Here is a 24564-nt window from a genome sequence, read left to right as displayed (position 1 = left end):
TATTCCTGAAGTCAGCGTGCCTGGCAAACCCATGATTGATTCCGTGAATCAGAGGGTCTAAAAATGGGAGCGTCATATGAGCCATATCTCCTACCTCAAAATTGTTGCTTCCTTAAACAGGCACATTGCTCAAATAACTAAGGTGACCAGCAAGTGGTTCCTGTTTTTTCGAAGGAGGTTCCTCGCTACGGGCTTTTCCACAACTGGCACTAACTACTCAAACTGCAGAAAAAAGTCGGTCGAACTTGCACAGCTTGACTCAAAGTAATAATAAAATGCTATATAGGGCAATACTTGCCTGCTGCTTAGCATGAAATCGACTCCCAGAATGAGGGGCATCTGCCATTTTTTCTTCCGCTTTATTTGTTTATTTGTTTATTCATTTATTTATTTATTTATTATCAGCATGTGCATGTGTACCTGAATCCAGCTTTTGGAAGTACAGGTTGCCTAGCGGATGTGGTGTACAGATCTTCCTATGGAATGACGTAGAATACACAGCGTGGTGCATATTTTCTGTGTCGATCCTTTCCATGGGCGTTTACTTTCTGTTGAACCTTTTCGAGCACTCGCCCATTCAGACGCACAGTTTGCGGCAACGTTTTACGTAGATGCTGCTTTTGCTGAGGCCTAGTGAATGGGAGAAAATGCTATTTTTAGCACAGTGCACAGACAGTTTACCCTTATGTATTGAGCCCGTTAGTCGAGTCTACAAGAACACCTGAAGGCAGGCCAGGTCAACATTGTTTTCGATGTTCTGCGATGGCGGACGGCGAATATTTTGATACTCTTCTCTGCTTAAATAGCACACACAAACTATGAATGTATATATATAGCCGAACCGGAGCCGAACCATGAGAAGGAAATATCTAGACGAACAACGATAACATGGATCACAGTCGGCAAGCATTCTCAAATCATGAATCACTAACCCTCAAGAGGAAAGTATATAACAGCTGCGTCTTGCCGGCACTTAGGAGCAGAAACCTGGAGGCTTACAAATTCTGTTCAGTTTAAATTGAGGATGACACAGTTAGTGATGGAAAGTAAAATTATAGGTGTAGCTTGAATAGAGAGTCTGAGAGGGCGGAGTAGGTCATGGAACAAACTGGGGTTAAGGATAACATAGTTGAAATCAAAAAGAAGAAATGGACATGGGCCAGACACGTAGGTAGGATAACCACTCGCCATTACGGGTAACTGACTATAGACTCCTAGAGAAGGCAAACGCATGAAGGGGAGACAGAAAGTGAGGTGGGCCGATGAGATTAAAAAGTCCTCTGGTATAATCATGGCAGCAGAAAACACAATATATATATATATATATATATATATATATATATATATATATATATATATATATATTGTGAGCATTGTTTATGCGTCCTATATTTTCATCTGTACATACTCATCATCACTAGTCAAGCTTAGGTTGTGGGGCACATACTCGAGACAATAAAGAAGAGTCTTGAGGGTACTGGACGCCATCTTACAAGTGGTGGAGGTGCTGCCCGATTCCTGCGTCCTCTCGCGCTCTCAGACAACCCCAGCGTCTTCTAGAACACATCTTTGGAGCTCCGTTCAGGCCGCCACTTAAACGACCTGGGTTCGGTAATGTCGCAAGCCGACCAACCCAGCGCAGCAGCTGCACCACCGCTCCCACAGCCAAGAAACCCTTCTCACCTGGTCACCAGCCCTCAAAAGGATCCTCCGCTGTTCGCAGGGCTTCCGGGTGAGGACGTGGAAGACTGGCTCGAGGAGTATGACCGCGTGAGTGCCATCAACAACTGGGATGAGCCCGCGAAACTCACCCGTGTTGCATTCTACTTGAGCGGCGTCGCAAAAACGTGGCTTTTAAACCACGCTACAGATTTTTTTACATGGCCCACCATTACGCGCCAGCTCCGCCAGATTTTCGCCAACCCGTCGGTGCGCTCGGATATCGCCAAAAAAAGGCTTGGCGCACGTGTTCAACGCCCCGGGGATTCTTACACTTCTTACATTGAAGATGTTCTCGCCCTTTGCCGCCGCATCGACAACCATATGGCGGAAAACGACCATGTGCGCCACCTGCTAAAAGGCATTGCGACTGTCGCTTTTAATGCGCTTGTGATGCAGAATCCCCAGAGCGTAGCCGATGTTGTAGCTACCTGTCAGCGCCTTGAGGAGCTTCAAACCACTCGGGTGCAACCTGATATGCCTCATCTCAGCTCGAGTCATGACACAACAGAGCTGCGTGCATTGATCCGCTCTATCATCCGCGAGGAACTTCATGCACAGTTCTCACCTCGCCCCCTTCATATCCGAACGACGCCACCTGCTACCAGTTTACGCGACGTCGTGAGGGAGGAACTGGCATTGATCACAGGTACACCAGTTCCGAGTTCACATCCCGTGCCCATTCCAAGTTATGCTCACGTTGCTGCAACGACACCTGCACGCCAGCAAAGCATGGCCTCGATGACAATCTCACCAGTTCCGAGCTCATATCCTGTGGCCATGCCAACTTACGCTCAAGTTGCTGCTAGGACACCTGCACCCCAGCAAAGCCCAATGCAGCTACCAGCGGCCGGATTGCATGGTTCGCTCAACTCACTCGCATCACGACCATCTTCCCAGCCTTACAACGACTGGCGCACTTCGCGGCCGACTTGCTTCTATTGCGGCATCCATGGTCACATTTCAAGGTTTTGCCGACGCCGTCAGCGAGACGAAAGACAAAGCTACGATAACTTTGAACGGGAAGACTTCTACCCCACTGGACCACCCTATCGCCGACTGTATCAGAACAGCACACGTCGGTCGCCGTCTCCGCAGAACTTTGGCTCAGTTGGCAGTTCCCGTTTCTCACGTCGTCGCTCACCTTCACCGATGCGGCGTTCCTCTTCTCCTCTCCGACCTTCTACTTCAATTTCTGACCGCCGACTGGAAAACTAAATAGTGCAGCTTCGGGAGGGAAAGCTGCATCTTTCGAACTGCGTCAAACTCATCCGGACCGCCCATCGAATGTTTTATTAGTGTACGTTGAAGGTATACAGACAGAGGCACTGGTAGACACAGGCACAACACTTTCCGTAATTCGTGCAGACTTTTGTGCCCGCTTGAAAAAAGTTAGGACGCCATACGATGGCCCTCCCCTTCGTTGCGCAGATCGAGTCCATATTCAGCCTTCAAGTGTTTGCACAGTCCGCGTTTTCATAGATGGCATCCTTCACATTCAGTTTCTTGTACTTCCTTGGTGCACTCACACAGTAATTTTAGGATGGGACTTTCTTTCTTCGGCATCAGCTTTCATATCGTGTCGTCAGCGAGTAATTGAAATGTCAGCTACTGAGAGTTCATCCGATATCGATCCGTACAGCTTCCGTTTCGTTGCTGCCGCTGATTGTTTCATTTCGCCAGGAGATGAACAAATTCTCATGGTCACTTCGGATACTGTAGTTAACGGTGACGTGTTCATAGCCCCATCCGTTCACTCCAAATCTGCGGGGCTTACCATAGCACCCGGCCTTGTGCGGTTTAACGACAGTAAAGCATTGGTCACCGCCTTGAACCCAACTTCCTCGTCAGGGAAGCTGCCCCAAGGCTGTGAGCTGCTGTGAGCTGTTTCGCTGACAGCGAGCTGTTTCGCTGAAGCTGCCCCACTGCTGTGAGCTGCTTCGCTGACAGCGAGCCTTTGTCGCTGGTTCCCCTTCACGCAGAATCAACGCCTTTGTCTGCTACAACTGATATGAAGGCTACCACTGTTGCTTTAAATGACACCATAAGTCCTCACCTCACTGCCGAGCAAAGGAGAGACCTCTTAGACTTCCAAAAGCACAGCCTTTTGTTTGACGTACATCCCAAAGTTCTGGGCCGCACCTCCGTTGCAGAGCACAGTATCGAAACCGAAGGCAGCTCCATTGTACGCCGCCGCCCATACCGTCTGTCTTCGGCGGAACGGCAAATCATTGAGGAAAACGTCACCGACATGCTCAAACGGGATATTATTCGACCTTCATCCAGCTCTTGGTCGTCTCCTGTGGTGTTGGTCCGGAAAAAGGATGGCTCTGTCCGCTTTTGTGTTGATTACAGAGCGCTCAATAAGATCACGAAAAAAGACGTATATCCGTTGCCACGCATAGATGATGCCCTGGACTCCCTACAAGGCGCAGAATATTTCTCCAGCCTCGACCTCCGATCCGGGTATTGGCAAATACCTATGCGCGAAGCAGACAAGGAGAAAACAGTGTTTGCGACGCCTGACGGGCTTTACGAATTTAACGTCATGCCTTTTGGCTTATGCAACGCTCCAGCAACATTCGAGCGCATGATAGATGCCGTCTTACGTGGTCTCAAATGAAAAACCTGTTTATGTTACTTAGACGACATCGTAATTTATTCTTCTACTTTTCCTCAGCACCTTAGGCATTTGAACGAAGTTCTAACGTGCATTTTGAACGCTGGTCTGCAGCTCAATACAAAGAAGTGCCACTTCGCCAGCACAAGCATCAAAGTATTGGGTCACCTTGTCAGCAAAGATGGTGTTCGACCCGACCCCGACAAGGTTGCTGCCGTAATTAGTTTTCCACGTCCGGGCAATCAAAAACAATTGCGAAGTTTCGTGGGCCTGGCGTCTTATATCCGCCGCTTCATCCGTCACTTTGCTACCATTGCGGGGCCGTTACACAAGCTTCTGACGTCAGGAACGGCTTTCACGTGGACAGACGAGTGCAAGTGTGCTTTCCAAGCCCTTAAGCGTGCTCTGACATCAGACCCCGTCCTCCGTCACTTCGATGAGAGTGCACCCACTTTCCTGCACACAGATGCCAGCGGCCACAAAATCGGTGCTGTCCTCCTCCAGCGCGATGAAACATCACGTGAGCGAGTAGTTGCGTATGCCAGTCGCGCACTAACACCTGCGGAGCAGAACTACTCGATAACAGAGCAGGAATGTCTCGCTGTCGTTTGGGCCATCCAGAAATTTCGCCCTTATCTGTATGGACGCCACTTCACTGTGATCACCGACCACCATGCCTTATGCTGGTTGTCCTCGCTGAAGAATTTGTCTGGGCGCCTCGGTCGCTGGATACTGCGTTTGCAAGAGTACACTTTTGACGTTGTGTACAGGTCTGGCAAACAGCATCAGGATGCTGACGCTCTCTCTCGCTGCCCTCTGCCACTTTCATCTCCAACCACAAATCCTCAATGCCCCTCAGGTGATCAAGTGGCTTCCTCTTCACCCATGTTATCACCCCTGGAAGTTGCTGGGTCACTATCTTTAAACAGCAGCGCCGAGTTTTCCGCGTGCCAACGTGACGACTCCTACTGTAACCGCATCATCGGATACTTGAATGGCTCGTCTTCTCCACCTAATGCCAGACTACGTCGTCAGCTACGGCAGTTCAAGCTAGAGAACAACGTCCTGCAGCACTTTATTTACAATGCGGATGGGCATCGGTGGGTGCCAGTACTTCCCCGTTCGCTGTGAAAACAAGTTCTCGAAGCATTGCACGACGACCCATCAGCTGGACACTTAGGATTTCAAAAGACCTACTACCGCGTTAGGAGCCGTTTCTTTTGGCCTGGTCTTTCTACCTTTGTGACTAATTATGTCGCTTCTTGCGCACTTTGTCAACGCCGGAAATGACCAACTTCAGCTCCTGCTGGCTTATTACAGCCCATTCCATGTCCCGATACACCTTTTGTCGTTGTCGGAATAAACCTCGTCGGGCCACTTCCCGTAACGCCAGCGGGCCACCGCTGGATTGTCACAGCTGTCGACCACCTCACACAATACGCGGAGACTGCTCCTCTTATACGCACTAGCTCTGCATCAGACGTTGCCGCCTTTTTTTTAGAAGCCATTGTGTTGCGCCATGGTGCACCTCGCGCTTTGTTGAGTGACCGAGGCAAGGCCTTCCTGTCCACAATTCTCGATGAAATCCTAAAAACTTGTGGCACAGTTCATAAGACCACATCCGCTTACCACCCGCAGACAAATGGTCTGACAGAGCGATTCCACCGGACTCTAATCGACATGACATCCATGCACATCGAACCGCACCACGATAACTGGGACAAAATCTTGCCGTTCGTAACATTTGCACACAACACCGCTGTTCAACGAACCACCGGGTATTCACCTTTCTTCCTCGTCTATGGTCGTGCGCCGACATTCACGATTGATGCCTCTTTCTTCAATGTAACGACAAAAACGTCCACGAGTACGCCAGAACATTTCGTTTCAAGGCTCGCTGAGGCACGGCAACGTGCTCAACTCAACACGGAGGCCAGTCAACAAGACCGCAAGCAACGCTATGACAGCTTGCGTCGAGACGTCACTTTCCGTCCTGGAGATGAAGTATTACTTTGGACGCCTGTTCGCACTCCAGGATTGTGTGAAAAGTTTCAGTCACGCTTTCTCGCACCTTACGTTATTTCTGAACGGACATCTCCTGTCAATTACGTTGTCACTCCCGTCGAGGGTTCCTCGGACCGTCGTTACCATGCCTCCGAGATAGTCCACGTTTCACGTCTTAAACCCTTTGTTCGCCGTACATTTCCCGCCTAAGTCTCGGCCGGGCGGCCGCTCAAGTGCGCGGGGAAAATAAGTGTGAGCATTGTTTATGCGTCCCATCTTTTCATCTGTACATACTCATCATCACTAGTCAAGCTTAGGTTGTGGGGCACATACTCGAGACAATAAAGAAGAGTCTTGAGGGTACTGGACGCCACCTTACAATATATATATATATATATATATATATAACGCTCATGTTTTCATGAGTGCAGAGTGCATTTTATATTAGTTAGCGTCTAGCAATATCTAAATGATTAGACGAACGGTGATCACCACGAATAAAAAATACTAATAAGCGATAATATTGAATTTCAGTGGTGTATTTTGTTTCTAGAAATAAATAGTCGTCGCCATTATTGACTAGCCTGTTCCTATAGGTAAGCTTACTTCACTTTGATTGGTTTTCGGCTGGCTGCAACGCCTTACTATGATTGCCGTTATGAACAAGATGTATCAGCATGGCGTGGCGTACTTGCAGTCATCGCTTATTAGAAAAGAAGCATGCAGTAGATAGAAACGCTGGTCGACTGTAGTACGTTAATTTATCGATGAACATGCAGATGTGGTTCCACATTGGTGTTGGAGAAGCATGTATAAGGTTATTAGCTTAATATACATAACAATGAAGGCATGCGTATTGCCCCGATACCAATTAGCGCTGCTACCTTCGAACCTGAACTGCATGATGATGATGGTATGTAGGGTTTAACGTCTCAAAACCTCCATATGATTATTAGAGACGCCGTAGTGGAAGAGCTCCGGAAGTTTCGACCACGTGGAGTTCTTTGACGTGCACCCAAATCTGAGCACATGGGCCTACAACATTTCCGGCTTCTTCGAAAATGCGGCTGCCGCAGCCAGGATTCGATACGGCGACCTGCGGGTCAGCAGCCGAGTACCTTAGCCACTAGAACACCGCGGTGGAGTGAACCTGAACTGCAGGTAATGTTCGCTCTCTAATTCGTGCATCACCGTACATCACTTCTTAATTTTGCCACTCACGCACTTTATATTTTTATTTAAGGCACAAACTTATTGGTCAAGGTTATCAATTTGCCTGCTCAATAAACTTCATTCAAATAATTTTGATTACATTAACCTATTCGTTTTTCTTTCAGTGAAATGTTACTATCAAACTCAAATTTAATTTGGGCTAAATTTAAGAATTACTCAAGGTTTCTCACTTTATTCATAACCTAAGAACCTAACAAAACAAATGAAACAAATATTTGTGACTCACTTACCAGAAGAGGCTCAGAGTGGAAATCAGTGGGTCCACTATTACCAGAGGGATCTGTTTTTATAGAAGATAAACATAAACTACATAAAGATATTGTTCACAACCTTAATGATTTGCTCATCGATACTCTTCAATTTTTATGGCTTCTTTAACTAGCATTTTATCACATCTTTAGGTGTAATTATTTTACGCTTCAGGGATGGAGTTCCTAATAACCAATGGCAAGAAAATAGTAATATATTTAAGCTTTCTCTTTCTAGCATAGACAAAAATAGAAAAGCTTGCGCTTTTTATTTATTTATTTTTATTTATTGATACTGCAGTCTCAAGCAGAGACTATATAGCAGGTGTGATACATTGATACATGATATTATAGAAAGGCACACTAGTTTTCAAAGAAAATACATGAAGTGTGAAATACAATGCATACAGATCGAACAATGAGGCTAAGAAAATGAACAAGAACACAACGGAGTTTAACAGCAAATATTAACTGTAAAATGCAAGACTACAAGGACAAGCTCAATAAATGCAAAAATAACATAATTTCAAGGAGAACATTTATGAAATTGAACAAGATTAGGAACGAATAATAAAAAAGAAGTATATTCCATGGTGCTAACGTGCTACTGCAAATATTTTTCAAACAAAGAAAGCGGGGCTTGTGTTATAATATTGTCGGGGAGGTTATTCCAATCAACAATAGTTCTTGAGAAAAAAAGAGTATTTGAAGCAGTTATTTCGAGAAAGTTGAGGGGCTATCATGAAAGAATGACTTTACCTGGTTTCGTAACCCTGAGAATGATTGATAATGGGACAGGAATCTATGTTTTAATGCCCTTTAAGCATTTGGCAAAATTATTTCAGCCGGCAAATTCTACCCCTGTGGCTAGCTGAGGGTCACCCAGGTCGTTTGATGAATTCAGTAATTGATGACCAACCATATGAGTTATATATGTAACTAACTACTTTTTTTGTATTCCTTTGAGTTTGCTGATATTTCTTTTGGTGTATGGGTCCCAGATGGGCACGACATATTCAAGCATAGTAAATATAATGGACCGGTGTGCAAGGAAACAGACGGAAAAAAGTTGATAATTTTAGGGATCGTCTGAAAAATAATAATTTACGCAATGCCTTATTTGTAAAATGTCTATATGTTTCGACCATGATAAATTATTTGTGAACCAAAGACCCAGGCTTTTATACTCATCGACCTCCGAGAGGGTGTTTCCGTTTGCCCCGTAATGAAAAAAAGGTGGTTTCTTTTTGCGGGTTATTCGCATAAAACCATCTTGTCATAATTATTAGTCATATGCCACTCATCACACCATGATATGATTCTTTGGAAGTTTTCATTTAATCTAATCTGATACTCGATTGACCAAACTGTTTCATAAATCACGCAGTCTTCTGCATATAGTTTAATCTTAACATTTATATCAGTGGCGATGTCATTTTTATATATCAAAAATAATAGGGGGCCAAGCACGGACCCCTGAGGTACGCCAGAAAGAGTCAACTTGACCTGAGCAAGTGCCATTAAAAAAACGTATTGCTAACGGTTCATCAGGTCAGCTCTAATCTATGCCAGTAGAGTATTATTTGTTATAATAAAACCTAGTTTGTAAAGTAAATTACTGTGCGATACTTTATCAAACGCTTTACTAAAATCCATGTATATATAGCGTCTGTCTGATATCTCTTATTTATACCTTCAAAAAATCATGTGTAATTTAGTATAATTACATATTCGTAAAATGCCCACGTCTAAAGCCATGTTTTATATCTGTTAAAACTTTATATTTTTTAAGAAATTTGACTATATGTTTATAAATTATGTGCTCGAAGATTTTACAAGAATTAGATGTCAATGAAATGGGACGATAATTTGCAATGTCGGACTTATCACCAGATTTAAAGAGTGGTATGATTCTTGTAGTTCTCCAGTCCTCCGGCAACAAACCGCGACCGAGAGATTTTTTGAACAATACGAGTAACTATTTTTCACACCACTCTGCATATCTTTTTAAGAAGGCGTTGGGGATATCGTCTGGGCTAGGGGATTTTTAACGTCTATATTAGGCAGAATGTTTAGAATACCCTGCTCAGGGATTCTTACATCAGACATAGGTGGCAAAGACATATTGAACATTGGAAGAAAACCATTATCTGTTGTAAATGCCAATCTAAAGTGTTTGTTGAAAGTAGCAGACACAGCTGTGTCATGATTGATGATATGCCGATTTAGGGAAAATGAGGTAAAGCTACAAGAACTCAGCTTGATTGATCTCCAAAACTTTTCTTGTTACGCCTTAATAAACGAGGGAAGTGATATACCATAGTATTTTGCCTTATCCTTCCGAGTTTGTACTTTCAGTTTTGTTGCTAATGTGCTAATAAAATATTCTAGTGAAGAGCAAAACGGATTTCTGGTTTTCTTATTTTTCAGTCTCCTATGTTTGCGTTGTAGCTGGAGCGTTTTTTGAATGATCCAAGGATCTTTACTTGGTGATTTTTTTTAGCTATTAGTGGCAGACATTGTTCTACACATGCCCTACCAATGTTTTTGAAAGCAAGCCATAGATCGCTTACATTGCTCGTTTTTTTCTGAGAAAGCATTAAAGGAGAGGCCAAAAAAATCAATAATTGACTCATCATCGGCAAGAGAAAAGGTCGGGTACTGGCGATTGACAGTGATCTCATCATACGAAGCATCAGTTTAAGTTGAAACTATAGCTTCATGATCAGATATTCCCGGTACAACATCACACAATACATCATTTTTAACAGTACCGCTAACAAAAAGAGATCTAGTGTTGAAATTGCAAATTTATTCTAGTAGGTTGTAATACAAACTGTAGCAAATTGTAATTAAAAGCTATGTCAACCATTTTGTCTCACCTAAATCAGAAGACTGCGTAGATAAATTGTTCAAATTGATATTCGGAAAATTGAAATCACCAGCGAGAATTATTTTGTCTTCTGGTTTTATATGACAGGTCACGTAATCATCAAGATTTTCAAGAACCGAGACAGAGGAGTCGCATAGTAACACATAAAAAGTGCGATTGTGTAAACACTGAACAAAGAAGTGTACCGTAGCGTGGTTTTTAATTTTACACTCTAGAGGAGAACCTGATGCTCTCTCAAATACGATCGCCATTGGAGAAAAGGAAGGGATTCATCAGGGCGCGACAAGGATTACAAATCACGTCATCTCAATAGCAGCATTGTCTTAAATGTAAATACGAAACAGGAAGAAAGCGAACGGGAATCCCGAGATCACCCGAACTGGAAGACAAGAAAAACGGAACAAACGGAGCTTTGCAACACACGCTCGAAAACTTAGTGCCATATTGATCTCCGAAAACATAACATGCAGAATTTGAACCTCTCCTTCATTCATATGCAAGTTTGTTTTCGTGCCACCCACTTCGTGGATCTGTCTAAATTTTTATTGTTGACTGTACAGTGCTCTTTCGAAGCCGTAATTGTTGTCGGCATGGCCTCATAAAGTGTGAGGCGAACGGGATGGCCTTCAGCTTTCCCATAGTAGAGTGCCAAGCACTGCAAATCGGTAACCTTTTTGTCTAAACACGTTGTATTTCTCTCAGCCCACTCGTCTTTCCGCTCGAGACATTACATTGTACTAAACTTACGCAATGTAAGAAGGTAAGGGGTTTTCTTAGGATAAAAGGGTTTTGACTTCACGCAAAACAACACGATTTATGCAAAGAAGCGAAGTTTAATGGCTCGTTCTCTTTCGTTAGGCACCATAATGATGAAAACTAAAATGCAATCACGTCAAGAAGTGTATACAAAATATAGCGCCTGATGCTTTAGCATATGAGGTGTTAATTCAAAAGTTGCAGGTTCGGTACCTCTCAGCAGTAGGTTATTTTTTCTTCCACATTACTTTTTTGCATGTCCACAATATAAGTACTACCAATTACATCGTCTTTAAATTCCGTGGCGTCATTGCATGTTAGTTATCATGAAGACTGATAAGATAGTGTTACAAAATGTTCACCAATTCCCGAAGCAGGTTTCTCTTCAGCAAGATTGCACGTTTAGCAGTCACTACGACAATGTCTTATGTGGCAGCTGTTGTGTGCCATCAACTTTTTTTTTTTTGCTTTGAATAAAAGATAATAGACAGCTGTAGCTGTGAGTCCACAGCAGCCGTGTGGACGCAGCCTGGAAGCCATTCGTAATGTGAGGCTGCGCCCGTACGGGTGCTGTGGACGTGCAACTAAATCTGTCCAATGACGCGCCTCGATCACTCACGTGCGCATACTCGATTAGAATCGCTTGTCTTCTCTTGTAGTGCATTGTCGGTCACCGTACATGGATGATGTAACAAAGCCAGTTTAAAGTTAGGCACACTTCCCCCAACTATACCTCCTCCAAAATACCGGTATCGTCGGTTACCTGCCGTGCGTGGACCGATGATCCCCTACACACGCTGATATCTGGCAGCCAACGGATATTGATCTCCCTCATTGTATCGAAACCTCTCCTTTACTTTCACCTAACCACGCACCCCTTTTTCTCATGCATTCACTAGGCTGCATACCCCTACTTCTTATCTGAATATAAAAGAAGCAATAACGGTAAACATGGCCGCAAGAGGGCAGGGGATAAAAGGCAAGGGTATAGTTTTTTTTTTACTTCCTCTTAACATTCAGCCAAGCTGTGTCGATAGCCGAGCCGTGATTTACGAACTTGAATACGGGATGACACAACACTTTTCTTTTTATTTATTTTTTATCCTTCTTTGAACCCTTCCCGTTTACAAGCTGCACGCAAGGGTATAAGCGGTGTGAGTCAACAACCTTTCAGACTTCTTGTTCGTACCTACTTTTTTTCGCTACTTCGCGCCGAATGCAAGTTCTCGCCTAGATTTATTGCCCGCTGGAATGCCAAAAGCTACATCCGCACCAGTGCGTTCGTGTACTCCGAGTGCTGATGCCTCGCAGCAACGCTCCTCATTGCGCGTGCAAATGATATGCGGGATAAAGCTGGCTTGATCTACCGCTATGCGCCTTCTTTTGCTGCTCGATCCGACCCTACGGGCTTCAGTGTTCTTTTATTATTCTTTTTATTAAATGCGAAACATTTCTTAGCGAGCTTCGGCGACTTTGAGCGTATCTATCTATCTATCTATCTATCTATCTATCTATCTATCTATCTATCTATCTATCTATCTATCTATCTATCTATCTATCTATCTATCTATCTATCTATCTATCTATCTATCTATCTATCCATCCGCTTAGGTTTGGGAGCTCTCGGCGTCACCCCCTTAATTTTGGTGTGAACCGAACCTAGCATAGGAGCGTAAGATGGTGTGACTAATGTGACGTGCTGGTCAAGACATGAATAATGTCACAATCCCATCCCGTACGTCGTCAAACACTTGCCGCCACACAGTGGTACATACTCACGGGCGGGTATGTGTGCTGGTATGCGATTATATGCTGCAAGTGATTGACATTTAGTATCTACCCCTGCAGGAACGACGAGAACACACATGAGCAATTTCAACGTGCGAGCGTTAAGAAATACCCGACAGCGGTAGCCACTGTCAGGGTCCCAGCTAGAATCGAACCCAAGCATTCTGCGTGGGGGTGAAACGTTTTACCATTGAGCTACGCCAGGTCCCGGAACTATTTTTCGAATAGACGCTAATCTTCGTGAAACGCCAATAGGGGTTGCAGTGCTGCCTACCCAATTTTATAAACATTACATAAGTACTCCTTTGATACAACCGTCACGTCGGGTTAACATTCATTCTGGTTAGTTGCCATGCGCTGAAGTTGATTTATGCAGCAGTGTCCAAGGCCAGCATCTTCAAGATCATCATGAGCTTCTGGCGTTGCTTATACGTATGTTCCAGTTAGCATCATTGCACAAGTGCAAACACCTGGTTATATAAGCATCTGTGACTTTTGTACATATATTTAGCGTAATTTCATGAAGTGTCGCTCAATAAAAAAACGCCAGGTCTGCGTGGAAGGCGCAGCACAGTCACAACAAAAGCTAGAAGAGCAGCCTTTCAGAGCATTTTCTAAACACTTATTGGGTAACTACTGCAAGCACACTTGCTTGATACCCACTAGGTCATTAATAATAATTTTTTGGGTAGCAGGCCGTCATTCTCTATGCCATTTTTTGTCATTTTTAGAAGCGTAATATCCACTAAAGACTTGCAAGAAATTTTGTGCCCATTTTTCATGCACTGGCTGAAGACGATGAGGAATTGTTGCTGACGTGGGTATGCACCACAGTTAATAGGGGAACAAGAACAAGCTTTTGTAATGAGTTGGATCACTGGACGGCCCACTCATTACGTTATTCGCATTGTGCGACGACTGGTTGTTCTTTTGCTTTTTTAAAACACTTTATAGTTCATATTAACGCGATTGCTTTCCCGACAGCAAGCCTGCCTAAGGCAAGTTTGCCAACAAGTCACATGCACCAGCGTAGCTATGTGGTAGAATGCTGAGCTGGCACCCAGCAGATCCAGGTTCGAGCCCCATTGTGTCTTTGGTGATAGGTGTTTTCCTAATTTCGTGCGATGTGGCTTCGGACACCAGTGGTGCGCGGCGGACAACTGTGCGTGACTCGAGTTATGATGTCATACCAGCTTTCGCTGTGAAAATTACTACACGGTCTCCTTCTCTCCGCACGTTTAACATAAAGTCGATTTCTAGGCAGGTGGAATCTGCCGAATTTTTCTCACTGTGGCTTTCGCCATTTTTTCCCTGCGCACCCTTTCGCTCAACAAGTACCTTTCGCGGCTTGCCGTTTAACACGTGAATTCGGCGGTACTTTGCAAGGCGTTAGAAACATCATTTGTTATCAGCTGCTCCATGTCGAGGAGCTGCCCACTGCTTATTTATTTGCTATCTACCATTCACAACAATCTGTGTTTGTTTATCTGTACGTTGGGCTCGCTATAAATATATTGTCATTTTCCGGTACCTGTAAAATTCAATATCTATAAACCTATAATAGTACACTGTGCTTCATTGTATGACTTTCAGTGATTGAATGAAACATGCCCTTTCCACCTACATCTGGCGTAGCTGTTAATTTTTTAAATAAAGCTAATGTAGGAAATGTATCGCGTGGGTCTGCGACATTGCAGTCTTTAAGTATTACGGCACATGACATTTGTTTCTGACATGATGAAGGCCAAAATAAGCAAAGCGCAATACGAACTAACGGTACTGTTTGATTACAAGAAAGAAAAAAAAAGGACCTGCAACACATTTCTTTATTCATCGTTTTCTGTCGCCTGGCACCGGGCGGTGTAAAATGCGTTCACACTACTACTACTACTACTACTACTACTACTACTACTACTACTACTACTACTACTACTACTACTACTACTACTTCTACTACTACTACTACCAACGCCGCCAACAATACCATGCACCACCACTATCATATATGCAGAGTCGGCCAAATCATTTGCAATCGTGAATGAGTGGCCGTTCTTTCGTTGTGTCTTTACCACACGACTGGATTAAGTTTCACAAAAAGTGAGATTACGTGTATGCCCACAAAGCTCGCGTTCACGAAGAAATTTTCTTAACTTCGTTTCAAATTATGCCACTGACAGACAAGAAAACTGGACACTACGCACAGTTGTTAAAGATTTAGCCGACAGTACGTATGCATATACATATTTGGGACATGACGTTGGTGGCGGAAATACAGCGACAGTGTCCACATAATTGCTATTGCAGCAATAATTTCTGGACCAAGACTCACATCGTGATGAAGGGCTCTGGAAATTTCCACCTTCGGCGGTACTAAAACGTGGACTTAGATCTAGGTACACAAGTCTCTAATTTAAAATCCGACTGCGGCGGCAGGGATCGAACCGACCGCTTTTGGGTCAGCAGCCAAGAATATAAGAAGTAGCCTGCATGAATTATTACTGTAATGTAACTATAGACTATTGTTCGTTGTTTATCAACGGCGTACTGAATCATCCACTTATTCCGTTCCCGTACCTTTAGGAAAGGCTTGTCCATACACTGAGTTCCTCCTAGTTTGACGAGTGCTGACTACAGACAATGTATACACTACTGTCGAGATTGCTCCTCGTCATATATATATATATATATATATATATATATATATATATATATATATATATATATATATATATATATATATATATATATATATATTCACGTATTCAAATTTCGTTCCCGCTCGGGCTCTTCCAGACGCTGACTAGAACCCCCGCCTTGACCGCTTCTGCTGGGCTCTCGTTTAACCACATCAGCGGTGCCTTTGAAGCGGCGGGAACTGAAAAGTGCGCACATAATGGATAGGGCGACCTCAAAGACCCAATCAGCCTTCGACGTTGTCGTCCTCCCAGTGAGGCCACTCAAAGCGCGTTCGCGAAGTCACTCGAGCACGCACTTCACTATAAATGGCGCCGTCGAGTCCTGGCACAAACCTGGTCATTGGCAAGCACCGATAGCTTGCAAAGGAAGATGGAAGCGGTTCATTGGGGACACTGAGAAGGAAAGCCCAGTGTGCGCCTTGCTGCGTGCACTGATGGAGAGATAAAAAGGCGAATGAGGACAATGGCTCCGGGATCGCTTATTCTAATTAGAGCACGTAAATGCAGGGCGAGCCATTAACACGAACCTGTTGAGTAAGAAGTACAGCCAGGTCTTCCCATTATTGGAAGGATAGCTAATAAAGATAATGGAAGGAGCGTTTGCAAACAGTGACACCGTAATAAACTCGTTCAGATCGTACGGCATTCGTGTTGCTATTCTTTTTTATATGGTACATGAGTGGCCAATAAGGTTGTCGGCGCATAAGCCCATAAGACTTTTACCATAATTTTACCTTAAAAACGACCCATTAAAGCTGGAAGAAAAGTTGAACAGTGAAAGAGAATCGTGACAAGGCGAAGGTTGGATTACAGAAGAAAAAAAAGATATATGCTTCCCAATTGAAACTATACGTTCGCGAATGGAATCGTGAGCTCATTGAAACCTGAAGCTTGATGCGCATGAAGTCGTTAAAGGCAACAAAATTTTGGGTATCAATATCCATTGCAGCTAATTGCCAATTTCAGTTATGTCCACATTTTGAACTGAACAGTTCTGCGCGCTCTCTTACAATGAAAAATTCACGGAAGATTTCCATGTTGGAGTTCACTAGGCCCTAAACTGTACTTCGAAAAAAAAAATAGCTCATATGACAGAACGTTCCTTCAGAGAAAGTACAGGCTGCAGTCATGGTTTTCGGGCGTTTTACTAGCGAAAGCCCCAAACCGGTAAAAAACAATCATTGCGAACTAATTATTGAGTAAATTGGGCCTCTCGCAAACTTTCGTGAATATCGTGAACGAATGCATTTCATGGATGTTTTTATAATGACAGGTTCGACGAAAATTAGTAAGGTGGGGACGATTTACGGAGGCACACGCCATATTCAAAGAATAACTTACAACGCGTGTGCCTGTTTTATTTCTTCAAAAAACGGTTGACACCACACTCCAAATGCCAATAATACATTTTCAATGCAGTATGACTCAAGACAATGTAATGAAGTACAGTACTGTACACTTTTTATCTATGCATATTCAAGACATTTTTTTTTTAGCGCGTGAATAAATGGAAGGAAGGCAAGTAATGTTGGCCATCGCATAGTGAGCTCCAAAAGTCAACAAGCAGCATGCAGACAATAACGCCAAACAAATATTTAGCCGCATTATTACATCACGTGTCTATGGGACTGTTTTAGAAATACATATTCCGATATATCACGTTTACAGCTCGAATATTTCGCACCTAAAAAGCGGGGGGGGGGGGGAGCAAAAGGAAACCAAAAGCCCTATTTTTGAAACTCCAATAGTTTCCTAGGCCAATGCTTGGTGGAGCTTCGCGGTTCCTGGATCGCTTTGTCTTCGGTCACGCAGTTCTTATCTTTCTTCCGAAAACCCCTTCGGGATTTAATTTTTTTCCGCCTCTGTTTCAGATGGAGGCATATTTTCGCTGACATTGTTTTATTTTTCCCGAGCCCCCGTGCGATGCAAAAAGGGAGATTCCTCTCCCGAGCTGACACCGGAACCACGCATAAGGCGGCGACGCTGTGCGCGGCAGCGCGTTTGCATAAGGCGACAGAAAGCACGCGCTTCCATTTCCGTCGAGCACGTCTCAGGCGACGGCGACCTTCCGCAAAACTTCCACGGAGCGACAGTGAAAATACTACTTTCTTTCGCAGCACAATAGCGAGGGAGCAAAATGTATCGAGCGATGGCACGGCGAGCTTCTGAGCTTATGGTTTGTGACATTGACGAGTGTTAGCCTCGGAGTTCGGACGCTTCGATAAGCCTACTTGGTGGCATAAGAAGGACGTTGAACGCAGTCGCGGAACCAGGGAAGCGTCCAGGTCCTCTGTCAATATGGTATGCGTGAGTCGACGATAAATCTGCGGCTTCATTCTGTGCATGCTGCATTTACTGTAATACAGGTTCTCCTTGTGTACTTTTTTCTGTTGTCCGGCTCTGCATTGTTACCACTCTGAATTTTCTTTTCTCAGAAAATCTTCGATTCAAAATATTTTTTTATGAAGACAAGCGCATCACTCAATGTCTTCCCGCACTGTTGGCTCGGGCAAGCTGCGTCGTCTTTCCATATTTACCATTGTTGTTACACTCCTACTTGACAACTTTGTATCATTGTCGTTGTTACATGTAGTTTCCTCGCAAAACTCCGGTTTGAGCTAGCTGGCCAATACGTCCTAATGAAAACCTCTATCATATCGCCATGCCGTCGGGCTTTCGAATAATGTTTGACTGATATCGTTCAGTAACGTTTTCTGCGTAGTCACGTGTCGCGAAGGCAATGTCACGCGGAAAGCCTTTTCTTTTTCAGCTACAGGTGGAGTTCGTTCTTTGCCAGATGCTCTTGTTAGAGGCGCTATTTAACGACTTGTCTCGAGGAGGGTGCCCGAGGAAGAATGAGAGTCGGAACAGAAAAACGAGTTGAGAGCCCGAAATCATCATGTCAACTTGTGGTTGCTTGCCTGTGCGGAATTGCTCCCACGCTTCTTCGCCTGGACGGTCTTCAGATGTGTCTAGCTTAAACAACCCCGAAGTATCGCTACAAACGCATGCGTGCTACTCTCTATGCGATTTTCTTCAGTTTTTCTTCAATAAATTTAGTTCTGTTTTTCTCTCTTCGTCATCGCATTTAGTGCGTGTTCTCCTGTAACGATAGATACAAACTTGTCCAGTTGTCTACTTTGTTGCATTCAGTGTACCTCCTGCCCCCCCCCCCCCCCTTCCCTGCTCCGCCACAATATTCTCTGCGTCATCACATAGTCCTCAAAAGGATTGAGAGTACACGAATATATGAGGCTTTGTTGACATATTGGACCGTGAGCAGTGGTAGTGGTGGTCGAAAAGGAAAGCTGCCAACTCGTAACCACAGTTTCCAGCCGCAATATCCAGCATAGAGGGTGCACTTACGCCGGAAGAAAACACCAGTATCAGTATTCGAGGGGCCGAGCTGAGAGCAGAAAAAAGGTAAGAAAAAGAAATCTCATTGTCCGAAAATGAAAAACAAGCAAAAACATTGCTTCATAGCGAGCTCGTCCACTGTTTGGGCGTCGAGCGCCTTTTATCGGTCCCGTAATGGCCTTATCGAATGGCTTCCGTAAATCGATGGCTGCCGGGTTTCCGCCCGACCAGGCGAGAGGAATCAACGTACTTTCTTCTTCTCCCTCCCAGCACCCTCCTTTCTTTTCCTTTATCTCCCACGAAGCGGTGCGGCCACAATTGGTTTTTCTTCCTCGTCGCCGGACATCGGCCCGGAACTACGGGCGTGCACGGAGGAGGACCATCGCCTTGTTTTTCTTACTGCCGCTCCCCTACACAAACAGCAGCTTTCGCAGCGGGCGTCGCTGTGCGAAGCTGAAGCCGTATAGCCACGGTCATTGGATTTCGTGATTTGTTTTGACGGGAATCACTAGCACACGCCGCTTATGAAAACTCGACGTGGCGCGAGAAACCGGCTAAGCGTCTGGGGGCACTCCCTCGTGGGGTGCCAAGTCACTTTCCTTTATTTTTTTTCTGCGAAAGCAACCAAGGCAGTGCACCCCTTGGGCTGGGCTTCATGACACTGATCGCTGCTCGGCGAGTGGTTATGCTCTTGTTAACATGAAGTGATTGCTTCGAGTCTAAGATGTTGCGCTGCTGATGTCGAGTACGCTATTTTGACTGCTGGCCGCAGCGAGCATATTTCGGTGGAGGTTAAGTGCAATAATGATATACTTGCATGAGTGCTAAGGGTAATTTCTTGATTATATTGTAGTTGCGGTTTTACGTTCGAAAACCATAATACAAATATGAGGGGCCGCAGTGAAGGGCTTCAAAAATCTCGACCATCTTGTGTTCTTTAACGTGCGCCCGAATCTAAGCATAACATGGCAGCAGAAAGTGTAGGACTGGGTTGATTAGCGGAACATGGGAGAGGTCTTTGCCGTGTAGTGGGCTTAGTCACTATAATGTTGGTGATGATGATGATGATCATCATGGTGGAATATAAGTATACAACCGCGCCTGTCGCATTTAGCCTCCATGCAAGAGCTGCTAACGTGGCTTTCATTTGATCTCGTGAGCTTCCGGTCACGGACCAATCGTCGGCTGCTGGCCTTCGAGTCAACATACGAGCCCCAAACTAATATACTACCGCTGCGGTGTTGGCGAAATGCTGGAATAAACGTGAATACGGTGTACGTTAAGTTAACTAAGCTCGTTAAGGTAAATCTTTCTCATCATTTAGGCTAACGCTCATAACTATATATCGGCCTGGTATCTGCCACTATCGTTAAAGGCTTTGCAATTGGGTGTTACGACACTGGTTGCAAGTGTTCTTTTGAACGGTAAAAGGGAAGTAGTCAACTCGGCTTCTACCGACACCACAGAATTAGAAATTGCTGAACAAGTAGTCACTGCGTCGGCAATTTTAGACCCAATAGATCGATAATTCACAGTGATTCTAGGACATACATGTGAGCATTTTCTATAAGAGTAATCTCTAGACAAGCTCTGACAATGCTCAAGAGAAAAGTAATCAAGCCGAACTCGATTATTTGATTACCAGCTCACGTGGGAGAAATCAACAGTGCTCCAGCAAACCTCGCTGAATCCTCCCAATAATGCTGTACAAGGACCTGTCAACCATGGAGCCACAAGGCAACACGATGCTGAAATTTCAAAATACAAGGATCACCTCCTCTCGTACAACAAGCTAACGAAACATTTCTATCTATGGGACACAGTGTCTTCTCGACTCAACGCAATAAACTGAACAGAGCTTAGGCCAGTACGCTAAAGCTATTAAAGACAAGAACCTACCCGAGACCGCTGTTGATTAACAGGATTGTTCCGGCGTTATCTAAATGCCATGACACCATAGATTCTGTTCATATGCTCTGGCGTTGCTCCACGTTACGCTGCAAAAAGCAATATACTGAAGAAGGATGCGACGCCTTTTCAGGCAGTCCTACATTAGAGCAAATTATCGACAGTCCAACGGGTCCGCGAAGCGGCTGAAGTACTATGTATTTCGGTCCCAATGTGGGAGCGGCAAGCTTCGGACTAGGACACTAGCGCGACCTACTGGACATTATTGAAGTTTTTTCATCCATCCATCCATCCATCCATCCATCCATCCATCCATCCATCCATCCATACATCCATCCATCCATCCATCCATCCATCCATCCATCCATCCATCCGTCCGTCCGTCCGTCCGTCCGTCCGTCCATCACATTGTCCCTGCTGGCATCGACGCCAAATTCGTGTATGTGGTCGGACATTTGGCGTGATTTGAGTGAACGTTTAACGGGACGAACCACTTAAACTCCCTTTCTTGTCTACCTGTTTTAGTCTTGGATATTGACAAGCTGAGGTGCAGTTATTTACGACGATGTCATAGCTTCGTGTGCTTCCAAATGTAATACGCTATGTTGGAGACAATGAATTTTTGTCGTCACATAGTTTTTCATGTTGCTTTGCACTGAGTTGTGTATTTAAACGAGGTGCTTCCAGTGTGAACTAGCCTATGGTCGGAATGAAGTCAAGACTGGTGCGAGCACCTTCCGCACCAGCGCTCGTTATTTCGCTTTGTGGCTACTACGTCTTCATCTCTACAATCAGTCTATTCATCTAGAGAAGAAGCAGCATGTGGTTTTTTGAAAGACTAACTCCTAAGAAACAAACCACTCACCAGCCTCACCTCCAAGATTGCCTTTTCTGGGTGCGTATATCGTGCTCTAACGTATCTAGTTTTTCGCTTTGTTTTTTTTTAGCGGTGACAGGAGATCTAGCTATATAAATATACGTCGTTGTTATAGAAGCCGCCGTCTCCACATCCTTGTTTGACCAGCAAAGACGCGACGGAAATCAAGTCGACATGTCAGAATGAGGCATACATGACAGACGTTCAGTACAAACGTAAACAGAGGCCAACTAGAGTTTGACGTTAGCGACTAGGGGAATCGCTTCGCAAGATGCCTGGGGATGAGTTATATTTTCGCCTCTACGAGGAGATAGGGGTGAAAATAATGCATGCGAGCTGTGAAATTGTGGACGGTGCAAAATACGGCTTGCTGTGCAGACCACAACCATGAGTCGCTGTCTGAAGGAATGCAATCTGGAGAACTATTACAGCGTGAACTCCAGCAACAGCTGAATGACTGTCTTGGTGCCAGGGTGAAATTGTCCAGATATTGCATTGATGATTAGGAACAAATGCATATTCACGATTCAAGACCACTTGCTAGCCCGTTTTTTTGTCGAACGCTGCACGTAACTAGGCCGCACCTTCATTCGCTCGTCTTAGCAAGGTGCCGTCTACACCGGGGCTTATCGCCGTATCGGCGGCTGGCGAAGACGAAGCGTCGCTGCTTCGGAAGTCGTTCCGTCCTGTCTGTCTAGCGGGGCGGGACGGCTAGCAGCCAATATCGCTCGGTCCGTTTGCTTAGTTCTCGAGGAGACCCGTGGAGCTGGCTCGGCTGGTATTGACTCTCGCCATAACGGCCGCCGCTTGCCGTCTCACTCGCCGCGGGACAGCCAGTGACAGCGGTCCCTTCTTTCATACCCTGTGTCACCGCGGCCACCAGTCGCATATTTCGACGTCGTACAGAGCCCCTACGGGGGAAAGTCATTTCTTTACGTTTTGTTTGTATCAACTCATCGCTGTATAAAGCAGCTCGGAAAAGAACAGCAAATGACAGTTCCCTGAAAAAAGCAAACAAGTAACGTGCCTCTGCTGCGCAGGCGACAAATTACCCGTGCCTCTTGGGGAACACGAACGACAGTTTCGGGAGCAAAGTCACTCAGTCTTCTCTTTTCTCCCTTTCCTAACATTCTCTTCCAGGTCACCGAAAGTTCCTTCTCCACCCTTTCGCTTTTTTCCCTCGAAAATTGTCCGTAAATATACGGTTTTCTTTTCTTGGAACGTGGGTGATAGAATCGCCCACGTACAACACCGTGAAGCTTGGAACTTGTGCGACATAAAAAAAGTAAGAATGCATCGCAGGGAAAACAGTTGGGTCGGAATGGTGGATGGCGGGCCTGCTGGGCTTCCGTGGGTCTTCATTTGCGAACTCACCCCGAATCCTGCGTTCTCCCTCCGCTGTGACTACACGGCCCGTCGCCTCGGGGAAGGAGGAAATTACTGGTCTGGCAGCTCAATGTCGCGTTGCCATTTGTTTTCGTGAACTGAAAGCGATGTCCCAATCTGCTCTAAAGAGTGCCCCTCTTCCAGGGAACTTACATTTCACTGAGCGAGTGATTTTGAGTAGCCAGCTTTTTTCTGAAGCATATATGCTCTGAATATGAGTGTTAGCAAAGAGGCCACCGGTATTTATGACCTGAACTATCTGGGTTCAAGTTGAGTTACTCCATTTACTGGGCATCTCGGTATGCCTTGATTTAAAAAAATGCTAGAAGTGGGCAAAATACGGAGAAATTTATTGGACTTGTACATTTTGTTGTTTAGCTTGTCTCTCTTCAATTTTCGTGCCATCTTCCGGGACGTCCACACACTAACTATTCCAACAGGGCACCTCGCTCTATGTTATTGCTGAAATTCGCATTTATGTTTAGTGCTTAATTACAGAAGTAAATATAGATCATTGTACACGGAATGCACTAGTAACGGCACCATCTATTCCACAAAGCGAACAGTTATTCTATTCAGGTGGTATTTTTTAAGCGCTCAGCTTCCGAAGGAGGCAAGCCGTTACTTTTTATGTCCTAATGTTTCAGTCCGTCAATGCCAAGAGTGGGCCGTGTAACACAGTGGGAAATTATAGATAACGCCTGTGTTGTAAAAGGTAATTGCGTAATTACGTAACGATGGCTCCGGTATTTTGACTGGTATCAACGCTCCCTTTAGTGCATGAGCTAAGTGCACTGTCTTCACATTCTTTCTCCACCACCACTAACGTATGGAAGCCCTCATTCCCCAGAGACGATTATGATGCGAAAGCGATCGAGAACGCTACGACGTTATAGTCTCGTCCTTAAGGAAGCGTCTAACAGTTTATTGTCATGCAAGGGTAAAGCACTCTTTAAGAGATGGTGCATTGCCACAGTATCTGAATGTCTATGCCACTTTCTATATCTCGCTTATCACTTCTGCTGATTGGACGATATGGTAAACTGCACATAATCAAACATATTTGGTTGCCAATGTAT

The 24564-nt window shown here is 44.8% G+C and overlaps 1 long non-coding RNA gene across 1 annotated transcript in view; it reads right to left on the bottom strand.

Annotated features, from left to right (window-relative positions):
• Positions 1-414: 414 nt before the first annotated feature.
• Positions 415-24564, bottom strand: part of LOC142817657 (uncharacterized) — a 58850-nt gene continuing 34700 nt past the window's right edge. Inside the window, exons 2-3 of the long non-coding RNA XR_012895282.1 lie at positions 7807-7856; positions 415-630 (exon numbers count right to left, since the gene is read on the bottom strand). This is a non-coding gene — a long non-coding RNA (uncharacterized LOC142817657). The remainder of the gene's footprint in view (positions 631-7806; positions 7857-24564) is intronic.

The sequence above is a fragment of the Rhipicephalus microplus genome, chromosome 5 (assembly GCF_043290135.1).
Source record: "Rhipicephalus microplus isolate Deutch F79 chromosome 5, USDA_Rmic, whole genome shotgun sequence".
NCBI lineage: Eukaryota > Metazoa > Arthropoda > Arachnida > Ixodida > Ixodidae > Rhipicephalus > Rhipicephalus microplus.
This window is presented reverse-complemented; position numbering and strand designations above follow the sequence as displayed.